A 14,827-nucleotide genomic window follows, 5' to 3' on the forward strand; every position below is an offset into this window, starting at 1 on the left:
AGGGATGGAGGGAGGGGCTGTGGGCAGTGCCGCGGCCAAACTCAGTAAATCATTACGGTAATGTGCAGCAGGCCTGCCATCTGAGCATCACACACTGCTGGGAGCCCCAGAGGCTGCCCGGCTAACTAACACTGGGCCCGCAGAGGAGCTACAAACACACGTAACATTGTACACATGTGGGAATACATAAACACACACACACACGCACATTCACAATGGTACTCACAAACGCACACACACATAAAACGCATCCACATCCACACACAAACACACAAACGCGTATGCATGCACACACGCACAGACACACACATACACACACATACACAGAAGCACTCAAAATGCACGCAAACCTCCTTTAGACCTCTGGTCCATATTACCACTGTGTCAACAGATAAGAATTTATCAATTAGGGCTTTGTTCATTGACATAATGGCTGGTGAGTTTAAGGGCTGCTGGTTCTTCCTTCTTAAAGTGATAAGTGCCACTAAGCAAGGTCTCTTCAAATGCGATCCTCCTTACTTCAAAATAACAGACACTGAGAGAGAGAAACAGAAAGAGAGATAGAGAGAGAGGGAGAGAGAGAGAGTGAGAGACAGAGAGGAAAGAGTCGGACGGAAGGGTCATGTGGAGGTAGACGATAAAAATAGAAGCTGACAGGCCAGGGGGAAGAAGAGGAGGAGGAGTGTGATCCTCTGTTCAACAAAAGCATTGCTCCACAGACAACATCTGTATAACACATTTTTTCATTCTAATTTGTCTTTTTTTCTCTCTCTCGTCTCCAGTAGAAGACAGAGCAGGATGCAGGGACAAGACCAGAGGCAGGGGAGCTACAGAGGAGAGTGGAGCAGAGAGGGGTACTGTACTAGAGGAAGCCTCCAAATCACACGCAGATGTACACACACACACACACACACACACAGGCAAAAACAAACGCGCACATACCAACATTCCCCAGCCCACCCAATAAATGTCAAACCTTCAGCAGAAAAGATACACACACACACACACACACGGGACACCGGACACGGGTGAGCTCACCAGTACACCAATTGAAAGAGCAGTAGAGGATGACTCATAGGGAGGTGGGGGTTAGGGTTAGGGGAAGGGGACAGATCAAAAGTGGTCACTTGGAAATCGATGGCGGGTAAGAAAGACAGAAAGACAGATAAACACAGAGGGTGGTCATAGAGAGAAAAAAGGAGTAGAAAGGGTGGAAGGAGGGATGGAGGGAGGGGCTGTGGGCAGTGCCGCGGCCAAACTCAGTAAATCATTACGGTAATGTGCAGCAGGCCTGCCATCTGAGCATCACACACTGCTGGGAGCCCCAGAGGCTGCCTGGCTAACTAACACTGGGCCCGCAGAGGAGCTACAAACACACGTAACATTGTACACATGTGGGAATACATAAACACACACACACACGCACATTCACAATGGTACTCACAAACGCAAACACAAAACACATCCATACACACACCCAAACGCGCACGCTAGGGCTGTCCCCGACAAAAAATTCACATTGGTCGACCGAGAGTCATCTGTTCTTTCAACCAATCGATTGGTCAGAATTTTTAAACGTGGATTTTTCCATATGTAGACACAACCTATGTTTGAATAAAATCAACTATACTGAAAAAATATATAAATTCAACACGCAACAATTTCAATAATTTTACTCAGTTACAGTTCATATAAGGAAATCAGTCAATTGAAATAAATTAATTAGGCAAGACCTAGCAAGGGCGCAGCCATGAGTGGGCTTAGGAAGGCATCAGCCCACCCACTTCGGAGCCAGGCCCACCCACTGGGGAGCCAGACCTACCCACTTGGGATCCAGGCCTTCCCACTGGGGAGCCAGGCCCAGCCAATCAGAATGAGTTTTTCCCCACAAAAGGGCTTTATTACAGACAGAAATACTCCATAGTTTCATCAGCTGTCCGGGTGGCTGGTCTCAGACGAGGTCCTGGGCTGGCGTGGTTACACGTGGTATGCGGTTGTGAGGCCGGTTGGACGTACTGCCAAATTCTCTAAAATGACGTGGGAGCTGGCTTATGGTAGAGAAATGAACATTAAATTATCTGGCAACAGCTCTGGTGGACATTCCTGCATTCAGCATGCCAATTGCACACTCCCTCAAAACTTGAGACATCTGTGGCATTGTGTTGTTTGACAAAACTGCACATTTTAGAGTGGCCTTTTATTGTCCCCAGCACAAGGTGCTCCTGTGTAATGACCATGCTGTTTAATCAGCATCTTGATATGCCACACCTGTCAGCTGGATGGATTATCTTGGCAAAGGAGAAATGCTCACTATCAGGGATGTAAACAAATTTGTGCATAAAATTGGATATAAATAAGCTTTTCGTGCGTACGGAACATTTCTGGGATCTTTTATTTCAGCTCATCAAACATGGGTCCAACACTTATATTTTTCTTTACTATATATGTAGGCTACTGAGCTTGTTTGATGCGTTAAGCACTGCGATTAAAAATTAAGAAACACTAATTACTAAAGAGCGAGCCAGAGATCAATATAGCCTAACCAGAAGAAAAAAACCTGTTCCCGACCCTCCTCCTCCCACTGCCCGCTGCTGCTGGATCCCGTTGCCTGCTGCTGCTGGCCTTTGCAGATTCTGCAGTTATATTCCTCCTGAAATTGCCGGTAATAGGCTACACCAGCAGTTGGCAACCTTTTCCATTTGGAGTGCCAAGTTATCCTACCATTTCTACTGATCTGCGTGCCAGTTATGGTTTTCATATTCACATTTTGTGGAACAGTTTAATTTCATTTATAATAAAGTATTCATATCTCAAAATCAATTTCATGTGGTTAATACAAATTCTAAATGAAAATGATACAAATCTAAAAGTAACTTCTATTGCCATTGCCAATATGTAAAAATAGCCTACATAAAGCCAACAAATAAAAACATTGCAGCCCGTAAGTAGAAACTATCCTGATGAAAATAAATATCCTATGAATCACATTGGCTATGCATGACCTGTCTGCAATTAACTTGAAACATTCTATTAACTATTGTAATAACTTGGTCCGAAGAGTTTTCTGCGCCAGTGAGCTCCGGACAGACAGACACAGCTGTAGGCTATTTTGCACAAGAGATAAGAAGTAATCAGGTAGGCCTATTTTATGACGATTCCACCGGTCAGAGCATTAATTTATTTTCCCCTTTCATGCTGACTGGTAATCGAAAGGGAGAGAGCTGAAAATATTTTTCTAAATGGCTACGTTGACAAACTATTTTCATTCACAATGGATGTAAAAACAGACTTTGTTTACTTGCTGTTTGAGGCAAAGGAAAATTACTTTAAGAAGCTCCACAGTGATGGTGAGTGAGTTAAGACAATCAGAAATAGTATCAGATACCCTACTTCTATTTGCGTAATCAGGTGTGTGTCCTTACTCAAGGTTGACAGAAGCTATCCAAACAAAAGACAATGAATAAATTGACAACTCGTAAATGGAATGAAATAAACCAAAACTTGTTCCTCACAAGTGTAGCCTAGGTTGTGCGCTCTGCAACCAATGTGTCCACTCCTACAATGACAACGGTAAGACTGTAATAATAATATATTCAATGCATTAACAGAAATTACCATAACCAAACAAACATTGTAGATGAGCAATTATGATAATGAACAGTAAATGTACTACTGATGATACTGGGGTGCCACAATGGATTAGTCCACTTAGACAGGCGTGAATCAGACAGATGTCTCGTGTGCCATCATTTTTTAAATATACATTTGCTACTGCTCGACTAAAAAAATCTCGGTCGACCAACAAACAGCCTGTCGACCAAACAACCGACCAGTCGACTAAATGGGGTCCGCCCTAGCGCACGCACAGACACACATATCCACAAAAGCACTCAAAATGCATGCAAACTTCCTCATTGGGACCTCTACTACATATAACCACTGTGTAAACAGATAATAAATAATCAATTAGGGCTTTGTTAATTGACATGTACAGTATAATGGCAGCTGAATTTAAGGGCTGCTGGTCCTAAGCAACGTCTGCTGGTCCTTCCCTCTTGAAAGTGATAAGTGCCACTAAGCAAGGTCTCTTCAAATGTGATCCTCCTTAATTCAAAATAACAAATTAGTGGCAGCAGACACTGAGAGAGTGAAACAGAGAGAGAAAGAGAGAAAGAGAGATAGAGAGAGGGGGGAGAGAGAGATATAGAGAGAGGGGGAGAGAGAGAAAGAGAGGAAATCAGACGGAAGGGTCATGTTGAGGTAGAGGATTAAAATAGAAGCTGACAGGCCAGGGGGAAGAGGAGGAAGCAAAAAAGAGCAGGCAAAAACAAACGCGCACATACCAACATTCCCCAGCCCATCCCATAAATGTCAACCCTTCCGCAGAAAAGATACACACACACACACACACACGGGACACCGGACACGGGTGAGCTCACCAGTACACCAATTGAAAGAACAGTAGAGGATGACTCATAGGGAGGTGGGGGTTAGGGTTAGGGGAAGGGGACAGATCAAAAGTGGTCACTTGGAAATCGATGGCGGGTAAGAAAGACAGAAAGACAGATAAACACAGAGGGTGGTCATAGAGAGAAAGAAGGGAGGAAGGAGGGGAAAAAAGGGTGTCAAAGGAGCTTTGTCAGAAGCTATCTAGCGGATTGACATGCAGTAAAGAGGGGGAAGGTTGTGCCGAGGGCTCAGGACAGGTTGTCTTAGGGAGCATAAGAGGCTTGGTCAGCCCCTCCGGACACACCGACATCTGAACGTGCGCACGCACACACACACACACAGTCATACACGCACACTTACACAAACAATCTTTCTCACAAACACACACAGAAACACACTCTTCCCCATGCAGGTTGGCAGAGTAGAGGGGCCCAGGGTGCTCCGCAGGCTGCGGTTGATTTAGGATTCTTGAGGGGAGTACAGTGAGCAGGACAGCAAGCCAAAAAGCTCTTCTGAGGCTTCACAGAAAAACATGTGGAGTGGAAAGCAGTGGATGCATGTATGATACAGTCGTGTTTGTTTGTTTGTGTGTGTGTGTGTGTGTGTGTAGGTGCATGTGTGTAAAACAAGGACAATTTCACCGGTCCCCACAAGGAAAAGGGCTATTTTAGGCTTAGGAGTTAACTGCTGACCAAACCGGCTCTGCGCGTGCGTCTGCGTGCATCATCGTACGCGTGTTGATTTTGTCTATCCCCACCAGACGCATTCATGACACGCAGGTTGAAATAGCAAAACCAACTGTGAACCAACTATATTCATTTGGGGACAGGTCGAAACACACATGAAACATTCATGGACATTTAGCTAGCTTGCTATTGCTAGCTAATTCGTCCTGGAAAAGAAACATTGGGTTGTTCTTTTACCTGAAATGCATATGGTCCTTTTTATGTTGTTGCTGGATCTTTGTAGATGAAATTATTGAATAACATGTATGTGTAAATGTATTTTGCATCGCTCGCGCACGCAACGCGGGCGATGTGGTCAGCATGTTAGGTTTAGGGGTTAGGGTTAGGGGTTAGGTTTAGGGGTTTGGGGTTAAGGTTAGGTTAAGGATCAGGGGATAGGGAAAATAGGATTTTAAATGGGAATCAATTGGATGGTCCCCACAAGGATAGTAAAACAAACGTGTGTGTGTGTGTATGTGTGTATGTACTTCTGCAAGAGTCTACCCGTGTGCATAGTGTATGTCTTTGTATGAGTGTGTTTGAGTGTGTGTAACATGTGTTTCATGACGTGACTGTTTGTGTGGAGGGGTAGATTTAATGTGGAGTAAGGACAGAGTCTGGGAAGGGGAGAATTCCACTCTGGCGCATTGGGAGTACAATATATTGAATAAGCCAAATGGATAGGCCTACACAATATCTCAAGGCAAGAGAGAGCCAGTGAGAGAGAAGTGGAGGAAAGAAAAGTGAGTGAGAGGGAAAGAGAGTGAGTGAGGGGAGAGAGAGAAAAAATACAAGAAAACAAGAGCATGAAATGGGATTACAGCGCAGTTAAAGGAGGCTGGATGTCAGCCAAGGGTCTGGCCCTTCCCAACAGCAAACGTGCAGGGGTGGAAAGAGCTACTCAAACTGGACTGGGAAATCAAGGAGTTATGAGGCCCACAGGCCCACTGAAAAGGAAAATGAGACTCAAAACTGAAGGGTGGATGAGATCAGATTCAGAGGGATGAGAACCAATTCCACCCAGTTCAAATCTAATTACATTTTATTTGTCACGTGCTGAATGCACCTTACCGTGAAATGCTTACTTACGAGCCCTTAACCAACAAAGCAGAGTTAAAAAGTAAGTAACAAAAATGTGCTAAATAAAAGGAAAAATAGTAACACAATAAAATAACAATAACGAGGCTTTATACAAGGGGTACCGGTACCGAGTATGGGTTAGTCGAGGTAATTGAGGTAATACGTACATGTAGGTAGGGGTAAAGTGACTATACATAGATAATAAACAGAGAGTAGAAGCAGCATATGTGAAGAGTGTGAAGGAATGTGTGTGTGTGTGTGTAAGACGTCAATATTCATATGTGTGTGTGTGTGTGTGTTAGAGTCCAGTGAGTGTACATCGAGCCTGTGCAAGAGAGTCAGTGCAAAACATTTTTAAATAATAACAGGGTCAACACAAATAGTCAGGGTAGCCATTTGATTAACTGTTCAGCAGTCTTATGGCTAGGGGGGTAGAAGCTGTTAAGGAGCCTTTTGGTCTCAGACTTGGCACTCCGGTACCGCTTGCCGTGCGGTAGCAGAGAGAACAGTTTACCACCATTACATGTTGATACTAAGCTTTAAATAGCTGATTGATTCACCCATGGACACATGCTCTTTATAAGCTGAGGCAATTAGTTTGGTTCGACATGTATCCCCTATGGAAAGACAGCCACCTCACCCCTCCTGTTCTAGAGTCCTGCATCAGGTCAGGTACCCACAGTTCGGTTCCCCATGGGTGACCTGCAAAAAAATTTGCTAGCGGGTGAAATGAAAACATTCCTTCAACCCGGGCTGGGGGTCGGTTCGCGGTTCAGAACAATTATATTGTTATTACATTTTTTATTAAAGGGTTATATCAGTTCTACGTACTATATCTTTGATTTTATAAAGCCTAAATGAATTTAAAATGATCATTAGGTAGGGCCCTATGAAATCCGTTAGATTTTGTGCTTGATTCCATTTAGTTTTTCCAGGTTTCCGTTTTCCCCAGTCTTTTCAGGTTTTCACTCTCAAAATCTTTCAAAAAATAAAATAAAAAAATTGATGTTATAAGTCCACTACAATGCTTAAACCACATCAGGAAACCACTTTTGAGGTATGGAAAACATCTGAGAAATTTCGATTTCGGCGTGTAGTTACCCTTTACAGTTTTTTTTTATTGCTAACAAGCGTTGTTCAATACTGCAGATACATGTGCAAAACTCTAAATACAGTTATCACAACAACACTCTGTGGCAACCTGTGGATCATTTGTCATTGCTTTGACACAAAATGCATTCAATGACAACATTTTTCAAATTACATAAATACTTGTCTCACAAAAACACATTTACCAACAAAACTCTATGTATCTACAGACCATTTTGCAAATGTTAAGATACCCTTATCAAAACGGTTAAACTCAAGTTTAAAAGCTACTGAAAATTGAATTAGACTGCAATTATTTTTATTTATAATAACTCTTAATTATTCACAGCTGATTTTCATTCTACATTACGTAACTGAAGACCTACCCAGGTATTTTTCATTTTTATGTCATTACCATCTCTACAAAAGGGGACATCTTTGGAATATATTTTACATAAACATGGACCCAGCCAGAGATCGTGTAGTGGCTTACGGAGGTGGAAGAGTTGCCGGGAGAGGCAGAGGATTACGTATCCGTGGTGGAAGACGACTGAGGGGAAGACCCAGAGTTGCAACGCTCAACTGTGTCATCTATTATAAGAACCTTCCAGCAAACTAACAGGTAAGATATGCATTCTGCATGGGCATCTAACTGTACTGAATATTACTGTACAGTAGTAAATCGAGCAAAAGCTCTCCGAACCACTTGTGGGTAATTGTATTTCTGTTTTAGGACTCAACGGTTACCAAATGGAGGGGGGAGAGGTAGGATTTTCTCTGCTCAGCAGGAAGCTGTAATTGTTGACATGGTCATTAGCAACAATGCCATAAAACTCAGAGAAATTCAAGAGAGAGGGTTGGCAGACAATAATACATTTCAAAATGTTGAAAGTGTAAGCACGACAAAGTCTTGACAAAGCATCATATCAGCATGAAGCAGATGTACACTGTTCCCTTTGAGAGGAACTCTGATCGTGTCAAGGAACTCCGGTACCAATATGTCCAGATAAGATGTCTATATCCTGTAATACAGTACTGTTTTTACTGTAAACAAAACCCACCAGAGCACTGCACACTCAGCAGTGATTTCAGTTACAGCATACTGTAATTTAAACTACTGTTATAGAATAACTGCTATGTTGCCCTGTGGATTTACAATATTTTAGAGTATCATGGAGCTTGAAGCCAGGCCAACACCCCACGTTCGTCTTTGTGGATGAGGCTGGTTTTAACATGGCCAAAACACACCGACATGGAAGGAATGTGATTGGGAAAAGAGCAACAGTGAATGTCCCGGGCCAGAGGGGTGCCAACATCACAATGTGTGCTGCAATATCCTCTGAAGGATTGCTGTTACATAAACCACTAATTGGGCCATACAACACAGAGCGCCTCATTTCATTCATGGATGACCTCTATGGAAGGCTTTTGCCAGGTGAAGAAAGAGGGCAAGTCAGAAGAAATATGGAAACCTGGGTGATTGTATGGGACAATGTGGCATTTCACCACTCCCATGCAGTCACAGAGTGGTTTGCAGCCCATCCCGGGATGGTGTCACTTTTCCTCCCCCCTTACTCTCCATTCCTCAACCCCATAGAATAATTATTTTCCTCATGGAGGTGGAAAGTTTATGACCACCATCCACATGATGAAATGTCACTCTTGGATGCAATGAATGCAGAATACCTTGATATCTCTGCAGAAGATTGCCAGGGATGGATCAGGCATGCAAAGAGATTATTTCCCAGCTGTATTGCGCGAGAGGCCATACGGTGTGATGTGGATGAGAACTTGTGGCCCAATGCATCAGACAGGGTTGACTAGCATTGTTATATATCTGTTTCATTTGGACAATATGCTATGCATATTCATACTGTGTATACACTTTTTGTTTGTTTAACAGTACTGGAATTATTTATTTTTGGGTATTTTGGAATTACCCTGCAAAAAGCAAAATACAGTAATTTGCAAAAATACAGTAAATTGTATTGAAGCATATTGCAGCCTTTCTGCTTTATTTCTTTACATATATTGCAGGACATTCTATACAGTACAGGTTTGCCACTCTTCTTTTGTAAAAATGACTGTTGGTTCATCTAAAAAAATTAAAGACATGTACACATTTTCAAGTGGTAGTTGTTTTTAGTTTTGTAGGTCATGATACTATGAATAACAAAGTGTGCATGTCGTGAGAGACTGTTAGCTTTCTTTTGACAGAATGTATGCACTCACTAACTGTAAGTCGCTCTGGATAAGAGCGTCTGCTAAATGACTAAAATGTAAATGTAAATGTAGGATGTGCATTGCCAAGTTGCATGTTGTTTTGATATCTGTATTTAGAGTTTTGCACATGTATCCGCAGCATTGAACAATGCTTGTTAGCAATAAAATAAAAATAAACTGTAATTCAAGTGCACACCTAGCAAGAGGCTGTTATTTAGCAGTGCTTTTGTAGCGCACGTGTGATGGTAGAATTTCCATTGATGAAAATAATCATGATATCATTCTGCCAGGTAAGCAGAGGCTACTTTATAGTTAACATTTAATTGAGAAGGTTTTTGGGAAAGCCTTTCCATCTACCAGAAGACGGTTTTCATTAGCATCATCGCTAACGGCTACACAGAGTGGTAGACGCGCGCACCGCACACACACAGAGAGGGGCATTCTTGTTGCCTCTTCAGAAAGTTGCAGGAACTACGAATCACTGATTCGTTATGTTCATGTCTTATGAAAAACTTGGGCAAGTGAATACATTTTTAAATATATTTAGTTGATTCCCTACTAAGGTAAATTATTTTGGGAATATTGTTGAATTACGTTTTAATGGACCAGAATGAGTCTCTCCCCTACCTATTGTTCCTGCAGTGATGATTCACCATCTTCATGAAATGTTTTCATAATTTATCTGTAGATAATCGCCAAAAAAACAGGCCTACCTGTAGCCTATGCAAATTTGGGAGCCAAATGAACGGCTTTCTCACCGATGTGATTCGGTAGGCTTCACTGACTGACAAGACGAGAGTCACTCACTTCAGCGTCACTGTCTGGCATGCCCCGACATCCTAGGAAAGGAAACCTAGGAAATCCTTTTGGTGATCGATGCGATACCATGGGACATATAACCAGGGCCAGCGTTCTGGGCGGACCTTAGGGGGCCTGGCCCGCCCTAACGTACCTCCTGGCCGCCATACCATACCTCTTTGCCCTTCCAAATAAAATATTTAAATATTGATAATGTATTTGACCTAGACGCGAGCCTACAGAAAGACCCATCATTGTCAGATAAAAAGCATCCAAGCAAGCGAAACAGCGCCTCTGTCTCAGTATGTGTGGCCCATGTATCTGATGATGTCTGTACTAAAAGAGTATGGCACACCATTCTCTTTTTTGCCAGACCGCATTAGATACATGGGCTACATATTGTAAGTAAGAAGAGCGCTGTTTCGGTCGGTCGGATGCTATTTTGGACTGACGTGCGAAGGTAACCTACTTGTTGAAGTGATTTGTTTCACAATCAGATGAAAATGTCATGACTGGTTGTGTTTATGCCACATTAAAAGGTAGACTAATACATTTTTACAGTTAAATTACATGTCGTTATTATAAAACCCACAATAGAACCACTAAAGCAGTCATTTGGACTGCTCATGAATTTTTAAAAAATTTTACTCTGCCATTTTTAAAGTCATGCCCCCCCTCTGTCCTTGACTTTTCCTAAATAAGTCTATAATACACACCGTCGTTGTTAGAATCTTAATATCACAAACAGAACTGGTGTTATAGACAGTTTTAGGCGGGCATGTCATTTTTTATATGGTTTTCCCCGTTGCCCCTCCTTCTCTCGACAGTAGGACCTGCTCCCCTCGCACGCCCGATAGTTGAAGATGCCATGCCCAGTTGATAATCACCCTGATAATTGCCTCGAAAGTTAACCTAATACTATACCGAAACTAATTTCACACATATAATAACAGATTAAATAAATGAAGAAAGCTAAAGTATGATGGGGGAGAATGGATGAGTTGATGAGCGAGGTGAAGCGAACAATGCATAATTATGTAATCACCAATTGTGAATGAAGAACAGGGCGGGCCATTCTATTGTATTGATCTATTCTAATTATAATCTCAAAATGTTATGTACTCTATCAGTCTACTCTGGCCTACTTGGAGTACACAGTGAAAGCATGCATAATTTATAATGGCAAGAAGACCAAGATGAATGGATGCACTCGTTAGTGTTGCTTCAAAATCTGAATGAAAACGACTCAGATGGTGGGGGAGAAATTAATCCTGATGACATCTCTGATGAGTATTCTTCTGATTCTGAGCCTCAACCTGAACCTACACCTCCGAGACCTAAGCGCAAAAAAGCCAGAACTGTACGCACTGAGCAGGTGCCCACGCCACCACCAAATGAAACAGTGAGACAGGAGATAGGACGGCACCGTTTGGAATAGAACAAGCCGGTGAGAATTCTACAGTGAGGGAAAAAAGTATTTGATCCCCTGCTGATTTTGTATGTTTGCCCACTGACAAAGAAATGATCAGTCTATAATTTTTATGGTAGGTTTATTTGAACAGTGAGAGACAGAATAACAACAACAAAAAATCCAGAAAAACGCATGTCAAAAATGTTATAAATTTATTTGCATTTTAATGAGGGAAATAAGCATTTGACCCCCTCTCAATCAGAAAGACTTCTGGCTCCCAGGTGTCTTTTATACAGGTAACGAGCTGAGATTAGGAGCACACTCTTAAAGGGAGTGCTCCTAATCTCAGCTTGTTACCTGTATAAAAGACACCTGTCCACAGAAGTAATCAATCAATCAGATTCCAAACTCTCCACCATGGCCAAGACCAAAGAGCTCTCCGAGGATGTCAGGGACAAGATTGTAGACCTACACAAGGCTAGAATGGGCTACAAGACCATCGCCAAGCAGCTTGGTGAGAAGGTGACAACAGTTGGTGCGATTATTCGCAAATGGAAGAAACACAATATAACTGTCAATCTCCCTCGGCCTGGGGCTCCATGCAAGATCTCACCTCGTGGAGTTGCAATGATCATGAGAACGGTGAGGAATCAGCCCAGAACTACACGGGAGGATCTTGTCAATGATCTCAAGGCAGCTGGGACCATAGTCACCAAGAAAACAATTGGTAACACACTACGCAGTGAAGGACTGAAATCCTGCAGCGCCCACAAGGTCCCCCTGCTCAAGAAAGCACATATACAGGCCCTTCTGAAGTTTGCCAATTAACATCTGAATGATTCAGAGGAGAACTGGGTGAAAGTGTTGTGGTCAGATGAGACCAAAATCGAGCTCTTTGGCATCAACTCAACTCGCCGCGTTTGGAGGAGGAGGAATGCTGCCTATGACCCCAAGAACACCATCCCCACCGTCAAACATGGACGTTGAAACATTATGCTTTGGGGGTGTTTTTCTGCAAAGGGGACAGGACAACTTCACCGCATCAAAGGGACGATGGAGGGGCCATGTACCGTCAAATCTTGGGTGAGAACCTCCTTCCCTCAGCCAGGGCATTGAAAATGGTTCGTGTATGGCTATTCCAGCATGACAATGACCCAAAACACACGGCCAAGGCAACAAAGGAGTGGCTCAAGAAGAAGCACATTAAGGTCCTGGAGTGGCCTAGCCAGTCTCCAGACCTTAATCCCATAGAAAATCTGTGGAGGGAACTGAATGTTGGAGTTGCCAAACGTCAGCCTCGAAACCGTAATGACTTGGAGAAGATCTGCAAAGAGGAGTGGGACAAAATCCCTCCTGAGATGTGTGCAAACCTGGTGGCCAACTACAAGAAACGTCTGACCTCTGTGATTGCCAACAAGGGTTTTGCCACCAAGTACTAAGTCATGTTTTGCAGAGGGGTCAAATACTTATTTCCCTCATTAAAATGCAAATCAATTTATAACATTTTTGAAATGCGTTTTTCTGGATTTTGTTGTTGTTATTCTGTCTCTCACTGTTCAAATAAACCTACCATTAAAATTATAGACTGATCATTTCTTTGTCAGTGGGAAAACGTACAAAATTAGCAGGGGATCAAATACTTTTTGCCCTCACTGTATAGGCTATTATCAGCCAAAAATTTCATCACTGAGAGAGCAGGCCCTACATCTCAAGCAAAAAACAAAATCAGCAACTCACTCAACAGCTTTCATTGTTTAGGCTATGTGACATGGACATGCTCCAACTGATAATTAACTTTTTGACTGCTGTCATATTAACACTTATATTCATTATGCCATTATTGCTTTTGTGATGATTTTCACTATTATCAAGAATACTTGTCTCTTGTAATGATTATGTTTTCGTCATTTGACCATGCATCTTGCTGACCGTGCGTCTTGGTGGTTGGGGTATTTATTTTTATTTTGTCATTATAAAAATAAGCTTATATCAGGTTCCAACACCAATGCTTTCTGTTTCATAGTTGTAACAAAGGCAATCCACGAATACGATTAATTATTTTTTACATATATCCACCTAGGTCCCGTGAAAGAAACGTGCCCCCCTTTGGAAATCAAATGCCCGTCCAACGCATTCGTTCTGGGGCGCCGGCCCTGCATATAACCACGTTGCATGATTTATGAATGATAAAGGGAGACCGACTTTATTCAGTCAGTTCAACACCTTCAATAAACTAGTCAACACTTGCTGTTCAGTTGTCAATCAAAGCACAGTAAATAGCCAATCAGCCACGACTCCTTGTGGCTATCTATGTGAAACAAGCAAAAGAAAATAAATGAATGTGGCAGAAAACAATAATTAGGCTAAGTGGATTTTGACACATTATATGGGACGTGCAAATTCACGAGAATCATGCTCTCTCCCTCCTCCATGTAAAGAAATTATACTGCAACCATTCTTCTTCTTCGTTGGGGATTTACGGCAGACTACATCCAAAATGTGTACTGCCGCCACCTACTGTGCGGGATGAAAATAAAAGATCCCAAAAAGACAAAAATTATGTGGATAGAAATACTCATACTGACTACCAGAAAGTCACTCAACATGCTTCTTACTCTACTGTTAAAATCCTAATCCCTACACAGGCTCAGGAGCCCGGAAGGCAGCACATCTTCCATCTCCGATAACCCTTGCAACTCTTCCGCTGTGAATTCCTGAAGCCCTAGATACCTTCCTGCCGCAGCCACAATGATGTCCAATTTCTTTGACTTCCTCGCTACTTGAGCCATGCAGTTTATCACAGATGCAATGAACCCCACAAAATCTACTTTCTTCACATACAACATGTCTGGTTCTCTTAGTTGACAAACATTCACTATGGGCTGTATCCACAACAGGGTTTCTGTTAGGAAAATGTGGAGCCAGACATTTGACTGGCAACATTTACATTTACCGGTTATTTGAGAAATGTACCGAACCCATTTGCATTGGGTGCGTAACCTGATTCGGGCGTCCACCCACGGTGCTCAGAATGACAGAAATCACATTTAGA

This window comes from Coregonus clupeaformis, chromosome 31 (genome assembly GCF_020615455.1).
Source record: "Coregonus clupeaformis isolate EN_2021a chromosome 31, ASM2061545v1, whole genome shotgun sequence".
NCBI lineage: Eukaryota > Metazoa > Chordata > Actinopteri > Salmoniformes > Salmonidae > Coregonus > Coregonus clupeaformis.